Source organism: Sapajus apella, unplaced genomic scaffold (genome assembly GCF_009761245.1).
Source record: "Sapajus apella isolate SASKATOON/1434 unplaced genomic scaffold, GSC_monkey_1.0 scaffold50, whole genome shotgun sequence".
Lineage (NCBI taxonomy): Eukaryota > Metazoa > Chordata > Mammalia > Primates > Cebidae > Sapajus > Sapajus apella.
Window position 1 is genome coordinate 13,670,108 of NW_022436990.1, and position 18,831 is coordinate 13,688,938.

At 33.6% G+C, this 18,831-nt stretch overlaps 1 long non-coding RNA gene across 1 annotated transcript in view; it reads left to right on the plus strand.

Annotated features, from left to right (window-relative positions):
• The window catches only part of LOC116526323, a 19,097-nt gene extending 678 nt beyond the window's left edge, over positions 1 to 18,419 (plus strand). The window contains exon 3 of the long non-coding RNA XR_004258094.1: positions 18,306 to 18,419. This is a non-coding gene — a long non-coding RNA (uncharacterized LOC116526323). The remainder of the gene's footprint in view (positions 1 to 18,305) is intronic.
• The last annotated feature ends 412 nt before the right edge of the window (positions 18,420 to 18,831 follow it).

The window sequence follows — 18,831 nt, forward strand, 5'->3', positions numbered from 1 at the left end:
CTGCACAGAATTGATAAATAAATGCATATCTGGGAATTTGAGTCAGTTAAAAATAGGCAGGTAATAGAAAGGGAAATATGGAGGGTTTTTTTTTTTAAAGACTAATTTTATCCTAATGAGGTAAAACATTTTCTTTCTTGCATTTTTTTCAATTTCTAGAATATTCACCTCATTAGGGCATCACAGAAATTGACAATATAAACAGTCAGTTTTCCACACATCACCTGTAGGTAGTGCTAAGTCCTATAAAAATATTACATTCATTCTACAGATTTTGCATGATTAGGTGAAGTGACTTTTACCTAGTTATGCAAAACGATTTTTACTTACTAGTAGAGAACAGCAAGATGATATTATCCCCAAATCCTACCATGTTCCATAAGCTACATAAAAGCAAATTTTATCTCCGTATAAATATTTTTACTATTAGTGAAAAAAAATCAGCCTTTTAAAAGCAGGATAATTTCTTATTTGTGTGAGACAGTTTCACAAAGTCTCTATCTGGCAAACTCCATATTTACCAAATGGTTTCTAGAGAAACCCTCCAACTCCATCATTCTACAATTAACCATAATTTCTGTTAGGTGAGTAACATTTGGTAGAAATAGACAACCAGCTAATAGGCCCTGAATTCCACTACAGTTGTGCATTAGAAACAGGAATGGAAGGCCGGGCATGATGGCTCATGCTTGTAATCCCAGCACTTTGGGAGGTCAAGGTGGGTGGATCATGAGGTCAGGAGTTTGAGACTGGCCTGGCCAAGACGGTGAAACCCTGTCTCAATAAATAAATAAATAAATAAATAATAACAAAAAGAAACAGGCATGGAATGAAAGGAGAACACAAGTTCTCAGCAAATAATTCTTACTGAATTATGTAGGAAAATTTCAACTGATTTTTTTTTCCATTGTCAAATGTCACGTGTTCTCTGTGAGAGAAAATCGCTGGCATACTGAAGGAAGTTCATCCCATTAGACTTTGGAGCAAGTCATAGGCTTTGGAGGCCTACGCTAATTCTTTCAGACTACAGAGAGCCAACTCATAAATATCTATTTCAGTGTTCTAAAATGATTAAATGACATCATAATGACCTGGTTTAAAGAAAATGTTACAAGGGGGCCCCTAAATGGTACCCTGGTGGCTTGAAAGAGTTAATGCAGTTTCCTTAAGTGCCCAATTTAATCTTAATTTGCAATATACATAGCAGGGAATGTGCCCAATAACTCACTAATAGCAACATCTAATGAAAGTATATTAAGGAGAGAGAAGTTCTTTGACAGAGTCTATCAATGAGCAGGTGACAATTCTGATTAATATCCTCTGCCAAGAAAGGAGAAATGGAGCCTTAGGAAATTCAGTAATCCTATGGAAAAACATTCAGGTGATGCTCTTCTTAAAGAATATCTCAAGAGATTGAGATGCATGACAACAGATACTATGTTCTTCCAAAATAAAGTTAAGGTTTATGTGTAACACACTCTGGCAGCAAACAATGTTTATTTTTTATAGCAAGACTGGAAGAGTAGAATAATGTTTTTCTAAGTTTTCAATATATTGGACGTCATAGATCTATTTAATATATTAGAAAAGCAGATAGCAATTAGAAACAGGTCTCTTCTTATAGGAATGGAATGGAATATTTTTACTATACAGGTTGTCAAAACATGTAATTATTGTATATAAAGCTTAATATTATTAGATCAAATTATCCAATAAAGTTACATATCAGAAAAGATGGCAGAATATGATAATGAAATAGAAGAGAAACAGAAGAGAGACATTTTAAAAGTAGAAGTAGAAAACACATTTTGGTATTCAAAGATAATTTAGTCAAATGAATGAATCAATTATTAGAAGCATAGAAACATGGAGTAAAAGAATTAATCGTGAGTCCTTAAATCACCTTAAAATTATTGCACGTATAAGTACATATATAGAGTTTTAAAGTCCAGAAAAAGCCCAAGTAGAAATATATATACTTATATATTTGTATGATACAAATTTATTCTATGATAAAAGAAATCTTTCAAATTTAAGAGTAAGGGAAAAAATTTGGAAGTTAGTACAATGTGATTGTGAAGAGAATGAAAACTTGGCTTATATCTCTTGGTTCTAATCTCAGCTCTTATTCTTAATAGCTGTATTAGCTTGAACAAATCACTAACTGTCTTTTGGTTCCCTTATCTGAAAATTGGAAAGTATAATGATGCTTACATTGAAAAGTAACAGAAATAATAAATGTAAATCATTTGGCAGAGTATCTGGCTCATAGTAAACCACAATAAATGCTAATTGTTATTATTATTCAACAAATGGGGTTTAAACAAATGACTAACCACATAGGAAACAAGTTAGGTCCCCCTTATCCCTTATGTAACAGATAGAATCAGATGGATGAAAGAGTTAAATGTAAAAACGAGAACTCCAAAAGTAGGAAGGCAAATATATATGAATATTTATAATAATCTCGTGTTTGGGGAAAGCAGGAAGCAAAAAGCCATAGACCTATGAAAGACTTGAAAAATTTAAACTTCAGATGGAAAAAAATATGTGTAACAATAAAAGACACACAGTAGACTAGAAAAATATTTGTAGTGTATAATAGAAAGGGTCATGATAATTTACATAAAGTGTTCCTGTCATCAATTTTTCTAAAACATAATGTTTGATCAAGCAGGTAATGAACACAAACAGATGGTGTATATTGTGACTTCATTGCTCTCTGTAGTTTCAGAGCCTCCTCAAACTTCATGTCAGGTACCTTTTTCTGTACATAAAGGAGCCAATTTAAATGCTACTTCAGTAGAAAGGCCTCTTCTGATCTTCTATCTAAATTGCGTTTCTCTAAATGTCTTTCACATGGCATGTGATTTTGCGTATGTGTCACAGCTCTTGTTCTTTATTACATGTTTATGTCTGTTGATTTATAACCATTTCCCCCTCATTAGACAATAGCTCATAGGACTGGGTGTATTCTGTTTACACTCTATAATAAATTCCAGGTTGGTGGATCACTTGAGCCCAGGAATTCGAGACCAGCTTTGACAACATGGTAAACCCTGTTTCTAGAAAAAAATACAAAATTTAGCCAAGCATGGCATGTACCCTTAGTCCCAGCTACTTGTTTGGTGACTGAAATGGGAAAATCATTTGAGCCCAGAAGGTTGAGGCTGTGATGTGGCCACTGCACTCCAGCCCAGGTGAACAGAGCAAAACCCTATCTCAAAACAAACAAACAAACAAACAAACAAACAAACAAACACAAAAAACAGAAACAGCAAACTAAAATAATTGTTTATAGGTTGTGTTGTGTACTATTAGAGGAATATAATCTTCCATTGTTTTTTGTTTCCCTCTTGGTGTTAAGCAGTTATTACAAAATGGTGATATTCTACTTCAATCATTTATTACCTGAAATATTACTGTAACAAGAAACTTCTCATCAATAATTTGATTACATTGATTTATAGCTCATTTAGAAAATTCAGATGTCTACTGCTCTTTATAAAACAATTTGCAAACTGGCAAGTTGATTCTCTCGCATCTTCCTAAGTTGATTCTCTGGCATCTTCCAAAGTTAACCAGTGAGTTTTATTTCTTCATTTATAAAGAACTATTATGAGCTCATGGATTAGAACATATCTTGATGTATTTTAATCTATTGCAGTTATCCTTATTTAAGTTGACTTCTGAGGCTTCTCGGGATCACCCTGGAGCCTTTGAGAGATTTCTCACATTTTTGTGTGATATAATGTCCCAGGATCATCTTAAATTTTCTACCCAGAACTCAGAATCCTCTATTTCTCCAAGGAGTCTTTATTACTTGTATTATGAAATGATATTTAGAAATTACAATTTGAGTGCTAGAGGTGCTCATTACTATATCATTGGAAATTTTAAAATATATTTTCAGAAGACAAAGCTAAGAAATGTGTATTTGGAAATATAAAATTTATTATGAGTTCATAAAAATGCTTCCAATTCAAATTCAGGAGTATATGATTTTTACCTTTATCTTACTTTTATTTCCTGTTTCTCTCATGTCAGCAATCCTGGCCTTTAACAGTATTCATAAATCCTTATTTGTCTTTCCCTTACTACAAATCCAAGTCTCATAACAACAACATATCACTGTCATCTATGAGTATAATCCACAAACTGTATAATTATTTTTAAGTTTTTGTTGAGTCTTAGAATATGTCCAACTAACGATACACAGTCAAGTTATTGTGTTTTAAAGTCACTGTAAATAGTCCTTCTCTGTGTATTATGCCACTTGTCTGTCTCCTCATGTACAAATTCCATATCGTCTTAATTATAGGAGGTTCTTCCAGGGGAGGTGGCTCACGCCTGTAATCCCAGCACTTTGAGAGGCTGAGGTGGGCGAATCACCTGAGGTAGGGAATTCAAGACCAGTCTGACGAACACAGAGAAACCCCACCTCTACTAAAAATACAAAATTAGCCAGGTGTGGTGGTGTAAGCCTGTAATCCCAGCTACTGAATAGGCTGGGGCAGGAGAATGGCTTAAACCTGGGAGGTGGAGTTTGTGGTGAGCCAATATCGCACCATTACACCCCAGCCTGGGCAACAAGAGCGAAACTCCATCTCAAAAAAATAAATAAATAAATTATAGGAGGTTCATAATATGTGTTGATAATTTTTAGGGCTAGGTTACTCTTACTCTTTCCTTTTTAAGGGTTTTCCTTTATTTCAGGGTTTTCCTATTTTTTTCCAACTGAACTCTATTTAGCTTCAAAGAAAATGAAAACTAATAGTATTTTTATGGAGATTGCATCTTTAATACGTTAACTCTTCCCACTCAAAATAATGGTATGTCTTTCCATGCATTCATTTCTACATTTGTGTTTTTCAGGATTGTTTTGGAGTCTTCTGGATATGAGAACATTATAAAAGGTGAAAAAGTAGAACTGAAATATTAAGGGAGAAACAGAGATAACTATGGTTTCAAGTCTCACTTAGAGAAGGATTGTTTATTTGATGGAACTTGGGTCAGTTGAAGAGGTTGACACAGAGAATAATGGTACCAGATCTGAATTCAGTCTTAGCTTTAGCAGCAACAAAATGTATCAATCAAATTTATATAGAACCAAATGCCGTTGAAAGAAATTAGACATAATTGCTGAAAAAATAAATTATATGAGATAATTATTCACTCTACTTAGTCACATGACATGAAAAGCTGTGCCCTTTAGAGCAAGCACAGTTCCATGCAAAATTGTAGAGAGGTTTCCTCACCCCTTTTCCACATGCTTCTCACATTGCAGCACCCATCCTTGAAACCATCCTACTCCTATAATTCCCCAGGTTCTTCTGGATTTTAAAGTCCATATCGTGCTGTGGTCCTTCAGTCAGCTCCTGTGTCAGAAATTAGGACCTTGCCCTGGACTCTTCTCTCATCCTGCAACTGTTATCAAATACATCCTGTTAAGTCTAATTCCTTAAAAACTCTTAAAAATATCTTTCTTCTCTTTATTTTCATTACCTATGGCACCATCTTATTCAGAACACCATTATTCTTACCTATAATGTTGAAAATAACTGTTCAACAGTCCTGTTGCTTGCTTTATCCCATTGTTTCTTATATGACAAATGTGGAAATATTTAGCCTATTTGCAATACCTTCAAACCACCCTTGGTGATGCCATCTAAGTAATCTATAAAATGACAAGATAAATATTGCTATGACCTCCATTGTCTAACGCATATTTTCGATGTATATTGGGACAGCGGGGGGTGAGGAGTTGGGGAGGGATAACATGGGGAGAAATGCCAGATATAGGTGATGGGGAGGAAGGCAGCAAACCTCACTGCCATGTGTGTCCCTATGCAGCAATCTTACATGTTCTTCACATGTACACCAAAAACTAAAATGCAATTTAAAAAATGCCAAAGGATGTCATGACAAATGCTATATATTTTATTCTTGGTGGTGCCACAGGGTAAATTAGTCATAAAAAGCTATCTCTAGTAAAGGAAACTCTTAAAAATGTGATCAGCCTAATAACATCATAATCGTGTGATTATGAACGATTTTAAATGTACCTATTATTTTTTCAACCTATTATGTTGAAGTATATTCAACCCATTTTCCCAAGTATATTTTTAATAAACTTGAGTATATTGACCTAAAGAGAAAAGTCCAAACTCCTATGACATATTATTGTTCTGATCTCTTCTTTCACAGCTCCATCTTATTCCTGATGTTCCATCACATGATAATGAAATTCAAGAAAACAATATTTATGTTAATAGGGGTGAGAGCATTGAGGAAGCATGGAAATGAGAGGGAGGTGGTAGAAAAATAATATTTATCATATGCCTCTAAGAAGAGACATTTATAGATTGAGATCCACTTAAAAGGGAAGAGTGAAAAAAAAATTAAAACCAAAAACTCCCTCCCATTCGCTGGAAGCAATGTACATTTAATTGTCTAACAATAATAAATTTCTCACAATTTCAGAAGTTAAATGTGCAAGAAAGAGTTACAAAAGGAAGAGGTTAGGGCTGTAAATCAAAAAGTGAGTCGAGTTGAGGAAAATGCTTTGCTAGCTTGAATCTTATATGTATGGTGTGTTTGTACATGGGTGTGTGTTTGTATGTGTGGTGGGACTTGAAAGAAAAATTGGATTAGGGTAATATTTTGATTCTGTGTTTAATTCTCTCAACAATAGGCTATAGGCTATTAATTTTGAATAGTCCCATATATCTCTCCTATGCTATCATCAAGAATGTCATTCTTTTTATTATAAAATTTTTTACATCTCATTTGTCTTACATTTTCACAAACATAAAAGATACATCTAATTCTCACTCTATAGTTCTGTGAACTTTCAGAATAAACCTCCTTAGAATTACTTATGGAAAAGAAAAGAATATTCACTCTATCTTGTATATACAAAACCATGTTAACATTCTTTCTAGATATAGAACTGGAACTGGCTGTGTATGCTTTCAACTGTTATTCTGAACAAATTTAAGTAATTCTTTATTCTCAGCATATTGGCAACATAGAAATGCATTTTAGAGGTACAGAGGCACAGAGGGAAATTTGAGCAAAATGAATGTGCTAGATATTTCTGCACAGTTTCCAAAATTCATTGTTAGGTCAGGCTTCAAGGAGGGCAAAGGTCACATACTTCTCTTTTATATTGAAACTATCACAATATTATTTAAGTTTTTAGTAAAAATGATTGATTTTATTCCAAAAATTCTTTAAGTAAGGAGTAGAATTTTTTCATGATCTGTGAAATGAAGGTGGAACAGAATAGAAGGCCTCTTCCTCTCTTCTGTACATTGGCACCAAATCATCCCAAAGTTTTATACTGCCTGAAACATTTCTTATACATGCTTCTTACTGCTTAGCTTGAAATTGCACCTAGGAAGAATCTTTTGTTCTCAGTGCTGCCAAAACTTCCATCTTCCGGCAGTGACCTCAGTTTAGCACCTGCTCATAAGATGTGTTTGCACATCGTTGGTATGTTATAGTGACATATATGTTCTCATCTAGGAGATTGTCATAGAATTCAGAAGATGTTAACATTTTTCCATCTGTGTGTGTTAAAGTGACGTTTCCTGTTAATTTTGTTCTCTTGCTGAATTCTCCAAGCAAAAGCCTTCTGTGGGAGGCAGAATGATGTCATTATAGTCATAGCATAAAAATTTTCAACCTTTAAAATGAGACATATTGTGGCATATATTTTCCTACTTTTAAAAGCAATGACAAAAACTTGGAGGATGATGATATCAATTTTATATTTTCAGGTGTGGGGGTTTCCAGGAGACTTTAGAATGACTCCAGGACTAATAATTCTCCTGGCACATGGTTTCCCACTGTAGTCTTAGAAGAGAAAAGCCTATCTGTGAATACTTCAGTTTATGAGAACAATAGAGACTCGACTGTTTAATGTCAGAGGTATAGAGAGTTTGGCAGGCAGAACAATCTATCAGTGACTGCATTTGAAAAAAATGGGCTGTTTTTAGAATATGTGTCATGATTACATGATTTAAAAGTAAAATAAATTAGACTTTTGATTTCAATTCTGTGTTATTCAGAATTCTCCAGAGAAATGGAACCAATAAGAAATATATACAGGAAATGGCTCACATATTATGGTAGCTAAGAAGTCCCATGATCTGCTCTGCAAATTGGAGAACCAAGGTGTAATTCTATCTAAATCTGAAGGCCTAAGACCCAGGGAATAATGGAATAATTCCTGATCTGAATGCAAAGGCCTGCCAACAAGGGGCTATGGTATCTGAAGGCAGGAGAAGATAGATGTCCCAGTTCAAGTAGAAAGAATAAATTTGCCCTTCTTCTATCTTCTTGTTCTTTTTGTGTCCTCCATGCATTGGATGATGGCTGTCCACATTGGTGAGGGCTACTTTTTTTTACTCAGTATATTTATCAAAGTGCAAATCTCTTCCAGATACACCTTCACAGACATGTCCAGAAGTAATTTTTTATAGCTATCTGGGTATTCCTTACTCCAATCAAGTTGTCACATAAAATTAACTATCAAAAGTTTTGGCATGTATAAAGCTTTTACTTTTTTTATACTTTTACTGTGTCCATTAGAGAACTGAGTTTCCAGAGTATACTGCTACTTTGAAATCTAGACAGACAGATAAACGTGGAGTCATGCTCTCAATATCCTTTCCTGGAGAAGAAGCCATTGGAGTCATAAGCCAATAAGAACACTCACATGACAGTCTAAATTTATTTTTGGAGGCTGAGTGTGGAGTAGCATGAGAATGAGAAATTCCTGGGAGCCACAATCTTGGTGCTCAGCACTCCCAACCCCCAAATGCTTTCTTGGGTTTTACCTGCAGGAACCACACTAAATTCACACCTTGAAAAGTCAAAAAATATCTTCTCCTGGTTCTGGTAGGAGAAAGGGAAAATTAGCCAATGTGAAATACTCGTAGAGTATTCTCCACAAAAAAAGTTTACTCTGTAAGGGAAAGAATTTACCAGAGGCTTATCCACCTGATAAAGAAGGCAGTCCTTCTACTTCAGCATCCTCTGGTCTTTCTGTAACATTTGAGGAGAAAAAATCTAAGAACAGTAACTTGTGAAAGTTACAGTATATGTCAAAAAATCCACTATATATCTGAGATTTAATCACCATAGAATGTTCTTCCTCCCTGATTCCTTACCATGACATCAATAAGGATCCAGTAGAATCATGTATTATTTCTCAAAGAGCTGTAAAATACACTTTATCTAAGGAGTTCTTAGCGATGCTACATACAGCAGGGAAGACAAAACAAGGGCACTCTAGAAATTTGAATTCTCTGGCACCTACAACTACAACAAACAGTAAATATGGCCTTCCTCCTAGCCCCATTATTATAAATCTCCACACAAAAGGCCTGCTTACCTCAGTTCCTAATACCTACCTCATGCATCATATTTGACTTTCAACAGAAAAATTACAAAACATAAGTTACAAAACAAAAATTACAAAACATAAATTACAAAAGGCAAGAAAAAATACTCTGAAGACAAAACAAACATCAGATAAGACTCAGCTATGTCACAGATGTTGGAATCATTAAGGAATTTAAAATAACTGTGACTGATATGTTCAGTATGCTATAAAAAAAGGTAGGGACAATAATAGAACAGATTGGCATATTAAATAGAATGATAAAACCTCCATGAAAGAATGAAAAGAAAATGCTAGAAATTAAAGCCATGGTAACAGAAATGAAAAATTCTTTACAAGGGCTTATCAGCTGATGAAATTAAGTTAACATGAAGAGAAAACATTATACATTTTGCAAACAGAAATGCAAAGAGAAAAGAGGAAAATAATTTTTAGAATAAAATGGAAGATTGGATACATGTGACTTACATATATGAGAATAGCAAAAAGAGAAGAGGCAAAGGAACAAGGAAATATTTGAAGAAATAATGGCTGAGTATTTTCCAAAATTAATGGCACAAACCAAACCATAGATCCAGAAAGCACACACAACACTGAGAAAGATAAATACTAAAACATCTAAGCATATTAAAATCAAACTTCAGTAAAAAAAGTACAAAGTGAAAGTTTTGAAAGAAGTCAGCAGAAGAAAAAGAAATAAAACTTATTTTTCAGGAAAAAGGCTAAGAATTATGGAAGATTTTCCTTCTAAAACTCTGTTATCAAAAAGACAGTGAAGTGAGATATTTAGTGTTAAAAGAAAAAGCAAAATGAAATCTAAAATTTTATATCCAGTGAAATTATTCTTCAAAATTGTGGGCAAAGTAACAATTTTCTCAGACAAAAATCTGAGGAAATTTAACATCAATAAATCTTCCCTGCAAGTAATATTCTAAAAATTCTTTAGAGGGAAGGAAAATGATATCATGCAGAAACTCACATCTAAATAAAGAAAGGAAGAACATCAGAAAAGGAAAAATTAAAGCATTACATTTTTAAAATATTTTATTTTCTTATTAATTATAAAAGATATCTGTTTATTTAGAGTAATAACAACAATATATTCTGTGATTATAGTCCTTGGATAAGTTAAACAAATAACAGTAACATCATAGTGGACAGAAGCAGGAAATCAATGAAACTGAAAACAGAAAATAGAGAAAAATCAATGAAATCTAAAGCTGGTTTGGAATGATAAATCAAATTGATAAATCTGTAAGAAGGTAAACCAAGAAGAAATAGAGAATACAGAAATTCACAGCATCAGAAAGGAAAGAGGTATTATCTCTGTTGGTCCCACAGACATCAAAAGAATAGTAAAGAAATATGAACAACTTTATGCTTCTTAAATTAATACTTCATAAGAAATGGACCAATGCCTTGAAAAATACAAACTGCTGAACTCATACAAGGAGACTACCATATTTGGATATACCTAGGTATATTCAAGAAATTGAGTCAATAATTAATAACCTTCCTAAATAGAAAGCACCAGTTTTAGATAGGTTCACTTAAGCAAACATTTAATGAAAAAAATACAATAGAAATTGTAGATAAATAATATTTTTCATTAAATGTTTGCTAAATGTATTATTTCTCTTCCAAAAGGTAGAAACAGCAGGAATACCTTCTAGCTTGTTCTTTGAGGCTGGTGCTACTCTAATACCAAAACCAGAAAAAGAATCAGTACAAATAAAGAAAACTAGAGCAATATCTTTCATGAACATAGATGCAGAAATTCTTTACCTAATACTAGCAAATTGAATTCAACACCATTAAGAGAATGATAATAGTATCCCAGACCAATACAAAAATATTTGCAAAATACATTCCTGAAAAAGACTTGTATCTAAAACATAGACATGACGATTAAAATGTAATTCTTTAAAAAATTCAAATTTAAGAATAAAAAAAAAGTTTCATCAAAGAAGATATACAGATGGCAGATAGGTATATAAGAATAATCAACATCATTTATTATTAGAGAATTTCAAATATGGCAATAATGAGATACTGCTTACACCTAGTACAATAAGTAAAACTAAAACAATACAAAAAGCTCCAGCAATTACGAGTGGTGGTGAGGCTGTGGAGCAGCAGGAATATTCATTCATTACGTGTAGGAATGCAAAATGGTACAGCCAGTTTTGAAGACAGATAGTTTCTTATAATGCTAAACACAGTCTTACCACATGGTCCATCAATTGTGCTCTGAGATATTTGCCCAACTCTTACAAACTTATGTTCACCCAAAGCATACACACGAATGTTTATAAAATGTTTTCATTATCATCAGAACCTGGAAACTACCAAGATGTCCTTCAATAGGTGAATGAATAAACAAACTATGGCATATTCATACAATGGAATATTACTTAGTGATACAAAGAAAAACATTATTAAATCATATGAAGATATGAATGAATCTTAAATGCCTATTTTAGTGAAGGAAACCAGTCTGGAAAGCCTACATTCTATGATTCCGATTATATGATATTCTGGAAAAGGCAAATAAATCTACAGACAGTAAAAAAATCAGTGATTGCAAGGAGGAAAGGGGAAAAATTGAATAGGTAAAGTACAGAGGATTTACAGTGTGGTCAAACTACTCAATATAATACTGCAATGCTGGATACATATTACACATTTGTCAAAATCCATACAGAAGTGCAGTACAAAGGTTTAATAACATATGCAAATTAAAATATTCATTCAGACATTTAAAAATTTATTTACGCATTTCAGAGATCTCAGGATGAAATGCAATATATGACAAAAATTTGAGCTTATTGCAAATATATGCAACAACCACACTGAAGGTATTGGGAGAAAAGGTTCTTACTTAAGAAACTTTGGAAATGAATGGAGTGTGAGACTATAGGCAAAAGAACTGTGCATAAGCACTATATGCTAGTTAATAAATGTTTTTCCCATTAGTTAGCAATTTTGATACTGCTATACATTTATGCTGGAGTTAAATAATTACATAAATGGATAGTGGACTGTGGGATCCACATTTCATACCGTTGGAATGGGAATTTACAAATAAACGAAGGCAGAAGGCTAAGATAATCAATGTGGTAATTGATTTACATTGGAGACAACAGTTTAAGTCATGTTTAGCTAATTATAGATACAGGTGACAATGTTTATATACATCTCTATATACATGGATTAGAATGCACAGATATATTTCTTTGCTCTATCAGCTGAGAGTGCCTAAAAATGACATTTTGTTGGAAAAGTGTACACTAAGTACCCAGATCCAAGTTTCTAATGCAATTTTCCAATAAAAGGAATCAGAGTTTCATAGATAAATGACTGATTGTAGGTTTGGGGCTGGAAATATGTAAGATGCACCTGGATTATCTTATAGCACCAAAAACATGACAGGGTTAAACATACACACAAACACACACCTACATAAACACACACTGGTGAGGAGTCTGTCAAAGAGACACAGGATCCAATGAAAAGAGTTCTCAAAAAGCATGAATAGAACAATGAGCAAAGAAATAAAGCAGGATTGAATTTTAACCGAAATACAAAATAAATATGCATGAATCTTCACTTATTGAATAAATAAAGAAATGGTGGAACAAAAGCAAAACTTCCTTTCAGAAGAATACCAAATAATTTGTGTAGCTGCTTCACCCTCAAGAAGATAAGAGCACAATTCTCTAGCTTTAAAGTGAGGGATATACATAGTGACTCCCTTTCAAAAAATATAGTCAGAAAGGAATAAAAGTAGCTGCTTTATAGGGGAGAAATTTGACAACTACTGCCTTAGTCAGTGATCAAGGTCAACATCAGCAGTGACAAATCATGTTGACAGTATGTGCCATTGACATGATGCAATGAAAATGGTACATCTATTGTTGTCTTCCCAAAAAGGCATAACCTCAGTGTTTTGAAATGTGAGAAGGACATGAGATTTGGGAGGGGCCAGGAATTAGAATGATATGGTTTGGCTTTGTGTCCTGACCCAAATCTCACAAATTGTATCTTGACTTGTAATCCCCATATGGCAAGGAATGGACCTGGTGGGAGGTGATTCAATCATTGGGTTGGTTCCCCTCCATTCTGTTCTTGTGATAGTGAGTGAATTCTCATCAAATCTAAAAGTGTGGTTTAAAAGTGTGTTGCATTTACCCCCTTGCTGTCTCTCTGTGCTGACACCATGTAAGATGTATCTTTCTTCCTCTTTCTCCATGATTGAAAGTTTCCTGTGGCCCCTCAGTCATGCCTCCCATTAAGTCTATGGAAATGTGAGTCATTAAACCTCTTTTATTTATAAATTACCCAGTCTTAGGTAGTTCTTTATAGCAGTGTGAAAATGGACTAATACAGAACATTGGTATCAAGAGAAGTGGGGTATTGTTATAAAGATAATTGAAAATGTGGAAATGATTTTGGAACTGGGTAATGGGCAGAGGTTGGAATAGTTGGGAGAGCTCAGAAGAAGACAAGAAGACACGGGAAAGTTTTGAACATCCTAAAGACTTGTTGAATGATTTTGACCAAAATGCTGATAGTGATACAGACAGCGCAGGCTGAAGTGGTCTCATATGGTGATGAGAAACTTACTGGTAACTAAAGTAAAGGTCACTCTTGCTATGCTTTAAAAGAGACTGGTAGCATTTTGTGCCTGCCCTAGAGATCTGCAGAACTTTGAACTTGAGAGAGGTGATTTAGGATATCTGGTTAAGGAAGTGTCTAAGCAGCAAAGAGTTCAAGATTGACATGGCTTTTTCTAAAAATGTGCATTTATATGCATAAAGAAAGAGATGGTGTGAAATTGGAACTTATGTTTAAGAGGAAGCAGAGCATTGGAGAATTTGCAGGGAGACACCTGGTAGGAGATGATTGGATCCTGGGGGCAGTTCCCCCCATGCCATTCTCATGATAGTGAGTAAGTTCTCACGAGATCTGATGGTTTAAAAGTGTGTGGCAGTTCCCAAAATTGCTCTCTCTATATCCTGCCATCATGTAAGATGTGCCTTGTTTCCGTTTGCCTTCTGACATTATTCTAAGTTTTCTGAGGCCACCCAGTCATGCTTCCTGTTAAGCCTGCAGAACTGTTAGCCAATTACACCTTTTTTTTTTTTTTTCATAAACTAACCAGTCTAGGGTAGTTATTTATCACAGTATGAAAATGGACTAATACATTCAATTTAATAACAACAAGTATATCAAACAAATCCCAATAGGCATTTTACAAAAGACCTAATCCATGGTCCTCAAAACTGTCAAGGTCATCAAAACAAGAGAACTCTGATAGCTGTCAAGGTGTAGAGTAGCCTAAGGAGTCATAATAACTAATTAGATGGGGTTCTGGAACAACAACAACAACAAAATAAAAACTATGGAAATCTAAATAAAATGTAGAATTTAGTTAAAAAAGAAGACATACATGAGGCCAACAAACATATGAAAAAACGCTCATCATCACTGGTCATCAGAGAAATGCAAATCAAAACTACATTGAGATACCATCTCACGCCAGTTAGAATGGCGATCATTAAAAAATCTAGAGACAACAGATGCTGGAGAGGATGTGGAGAAATAGGAACACTTTTACACTGTTGGTGGGAGTGTAAATTAGCTCACTGATTGTGGAAGATAGTGTGGCGATTCCTCAAGGACCTAGAAATAGAAATTCCATTTGACCCAGCAATCCCATTACTGGGTATATATCCAAAGGATTATAAATCGTTCTACCATAAGGACACATGCCCACGAATGTTCATTGCAGCACTGTTTACAATAGCAAAGACCTGGAACCAGCCCAAATGCCCATCGATGATAGACTGGACAGGGAAAATGTGGCACATATACACCATGGAATATTATGCAGCCATCAAAAATGATGAGTTTGTGTCCTTTGTAGGGACATGGATGAACCTGGAAACCATTCTCAGCAAACTGACAGAAGAGCAGAAGATCAAACACCTGTTCTCACTCATAGGCGGGTGTTGAATAATGAGAACACATGGACACAGGGAGGGGAGCACTACACACTGGGGTCCGTTGGGGGGGAAATAGGGGAGGGACAGTGGGGGGTGGGGAGTTGGGGAGAGATAGCAAGGGGAGAAATGCCAGATGTAGGTGATGGGGAGGAAGTATCACACTGCCACTTGTGTACCTATGCAACAATCTTGCATGCTCTTTACATGTACCCCAAAACCTAAAATGCAATAAAATAAATAAATGGAAAAAGAATAGTATATAAATATTAGCTCATTAATTGTAATAATTGTACTATGCAAATGTAAGATCTTAATAATGGGGTCAACTAAATAACAGTTTACAGAAAATCTCTGTACTATCCTCATAATTATCTGCAAATCTGAAAGCGTTTAACAATAAAATATTATTAATAAAATATTACTTAATTCATATAGAATAGAAAAAAAGCCTAAGAATAATTTCATAAATTAAAAGTATTACATCAATACCCCGAAAATATATAAAAATAATTAAAATTACTCTGGGAAATAAACAGTTTCAGAACTAGTCATCTGTATAGAGGTGATAAAAATCTTTCCCATTTATGTTCTATCAAGATAAATGGAAGAATACATTTTTCTATATAATATTTCTGTCTTTAACTTTACTGTGTGATTTATTTTTTTAGCATTAGAAGTCTAAAATATTGTTTCAAATAACATATCTTTATTATAAAATTACTATATATTCACTGTAGAACATTTTGAAAGTATCAAAAAGTATAAAGAAAAAATAACAATAATTCACAATTGTACCAATCAGAGATAACAAGTTTTTAAGGATTTAGTACTTCATTTTCCAGCCATAATATTTTATTTTACTAAAATATTTAAAATGTTATATAGAATAAGTATTTCTATATTAATAGATAGTATTTAAAAGATTATTAAAGATCATTTAGTGAGTGTGTATGTGCCCTAGAGTTTGAGTACACTGTACCACTGGGCATATATTTTTGGGAAATGCAAATAAATTTACATATAATAATATTAGTGAGGCGCTATCATATAGATTATACCTACATAATGACATTTTGACTGAATGCATTTGCTAGTATATCAAATAAATCAAATAAAATTAAACAATTGAGTCTTAAAACTATCCTAACTAACATCCTAGACATAGAGTCACTTTGATTGAAAATCATTTTCACTTGTGAGGGAATCATTCACTCAATAAATATTTGCAAACCTATTATATGGAGGCACTATTCAAGGCCCTGTAAACAATAGCTAACCAAAGTGACGCAGTTCCTGACTTCACAGAACCTACAGTCTAGTGCAGTCAGGGAGAGGTAAATTACATGTGTTTGTGAGTAATATCATATAGTAATAAATGCTACTGAGAAAAATAAAGAGAGAAGTAGGATAGGGAATGAGCATGCATGGTCAAGGCAGAAGGATTGCTTTCTGATCATAGGATTCTGGATGGTTAGATTTTCAGAATCTAGGACAGATCAGAGTATTTTATAATTACAGAGGAAAGCACAAAATCAGGTTGGAAGTTTTGCAGGGTGATAGCATGGAAGTCTTTTCACGAATACCATAAATTCAAGAGCCTCTTTAACTTCTGTCCTGGTGACATGAAGGAGGGGTAAAGAAACCATTTTGAAATATGCCAGAGCATTCCGTTTTTCTTAACAAGGAATGCCCTCAGGAATTTTTTTTTTCCCTTTAATCAGAGTCTTACCTGTTGGGGTTATGTTAGGACCTCACTGATCTTGGGGATGGGAGATACCCAACGTCATCCCCCTCTAGCAGTTCTCTTCCAGTTAAGTAGGGTGAGGGTAAATGAAGAAGCATTTGGGAATTTTACAGCCCAGAGGTACAGGCAGGCTTATTAAGAGATTAAAACTTAATCATAAGACTACAGAGCCTATATGACTTTCACTACATTACTAAAAGCATATTTATTGTGATTTCTTTTACTCAGTACATCATGCTAACCTTTCGAAAAAAAATACAAGGCAGACCAACAGGCAAAACAACACAGTTTATAACAACTGAATAAAGTATCAGAACCAGAATCAGATGTGACGGGAATTTATTGGAATTATTAGACCAATTGTTAGACCAGCATTAAAAAAAAAACTATAATAAATACGCTAGGAGATTTAATGAAAAAGTAGACAATGTGAAAGAAGAGATGAATGATATAAGCATAGAAATAGAAATTCTAAGAAAAAAATTAAAAATGCTAGAGATAAGAAATGTTACAACAGAAATGAAGAATGCCTTTCGATGGAAACATGTCTTTGATGGGAAAAAAAATCTCTGAGTTTTAGGCGATGACAATAAAAACTCCCAACTCTACAAAACAAAGAACAGACTGGAGAAAATAATATATGAGAACAGAATGTCCAAGAGTTGTGGGACAGCTACTACAGATTTAACATATGTTTAATGCTAATAACAGAAGGAAAATAAAGAAAAAAAAAAAAAAGGAACAGAAGCAATCATAGAAGCAATAATGATTGAGAATCTTTCCAAATTAATGTCAGACACCAAACCACAGATCCAGAAAGTGAAGAGAACATTAAGATGAACAAATGATATAAAAGCTACACCTACATAAATAATATTTAAACTTCAGGAAATAAAATATAAATAAAAAAATACCAAAAAATAGTAAGTAAAGAAAAAAAACATCTTAGCTATGTAGGAGCAAAGTTAAGAATTGAATCCATTCTCTCCTCAGCAACAATACAAGCAATAAGACAGTAGAGTGACATGCTAAAAAAACATAAACCAATCTAGAATTCTGACCTTGTGAAATTATTCTTTGAAAGAGAAGGAGAAATACTTAAAAATGAATTGAGACCTTTTTTTTTTTTTTTGGCTGGTAGACTTGCTATACCAGCAAAGTCAAAAGAAGGTCTTCAGAGAGAGGAAATATGATATGATATATGTCAGAAACTTGGAACTACATAAAGAAAGAGCATTGGAAAAAACTAAGTGAAGGTAAAATTTTCATAAATTTGTTTTTTAAGTTCTTAATTAACTTAAATAGCAGTTTGCTCATAATAACAGAAAGTAATGTATTTGATTGTGTATGTTTATGTGTGTGTGTGTGTGTGTGTGTGTGTGTGTGTGTGTGTGTATATGCTTATGTATAAGAGAAATAAAAGATAACAATGATAGAAAGAATTGGAGAAAGGAATTAGGATTTTCTTTTTTATCATATGGTACTTGTCCTACAAGTGTTTCATAGTGTTTTTTGAAGGTAGAATTAGATTAGTTAGACATGTCTATGGTAAACTTTAGGACAACTACTAAAACAAGTAAAAAATAAATTATAATTATATGTTAAGAATGAGAGAAAATAAAATCAAATAAAATGTTCAATTAACCCTATAAAGGACAGATAAAGTG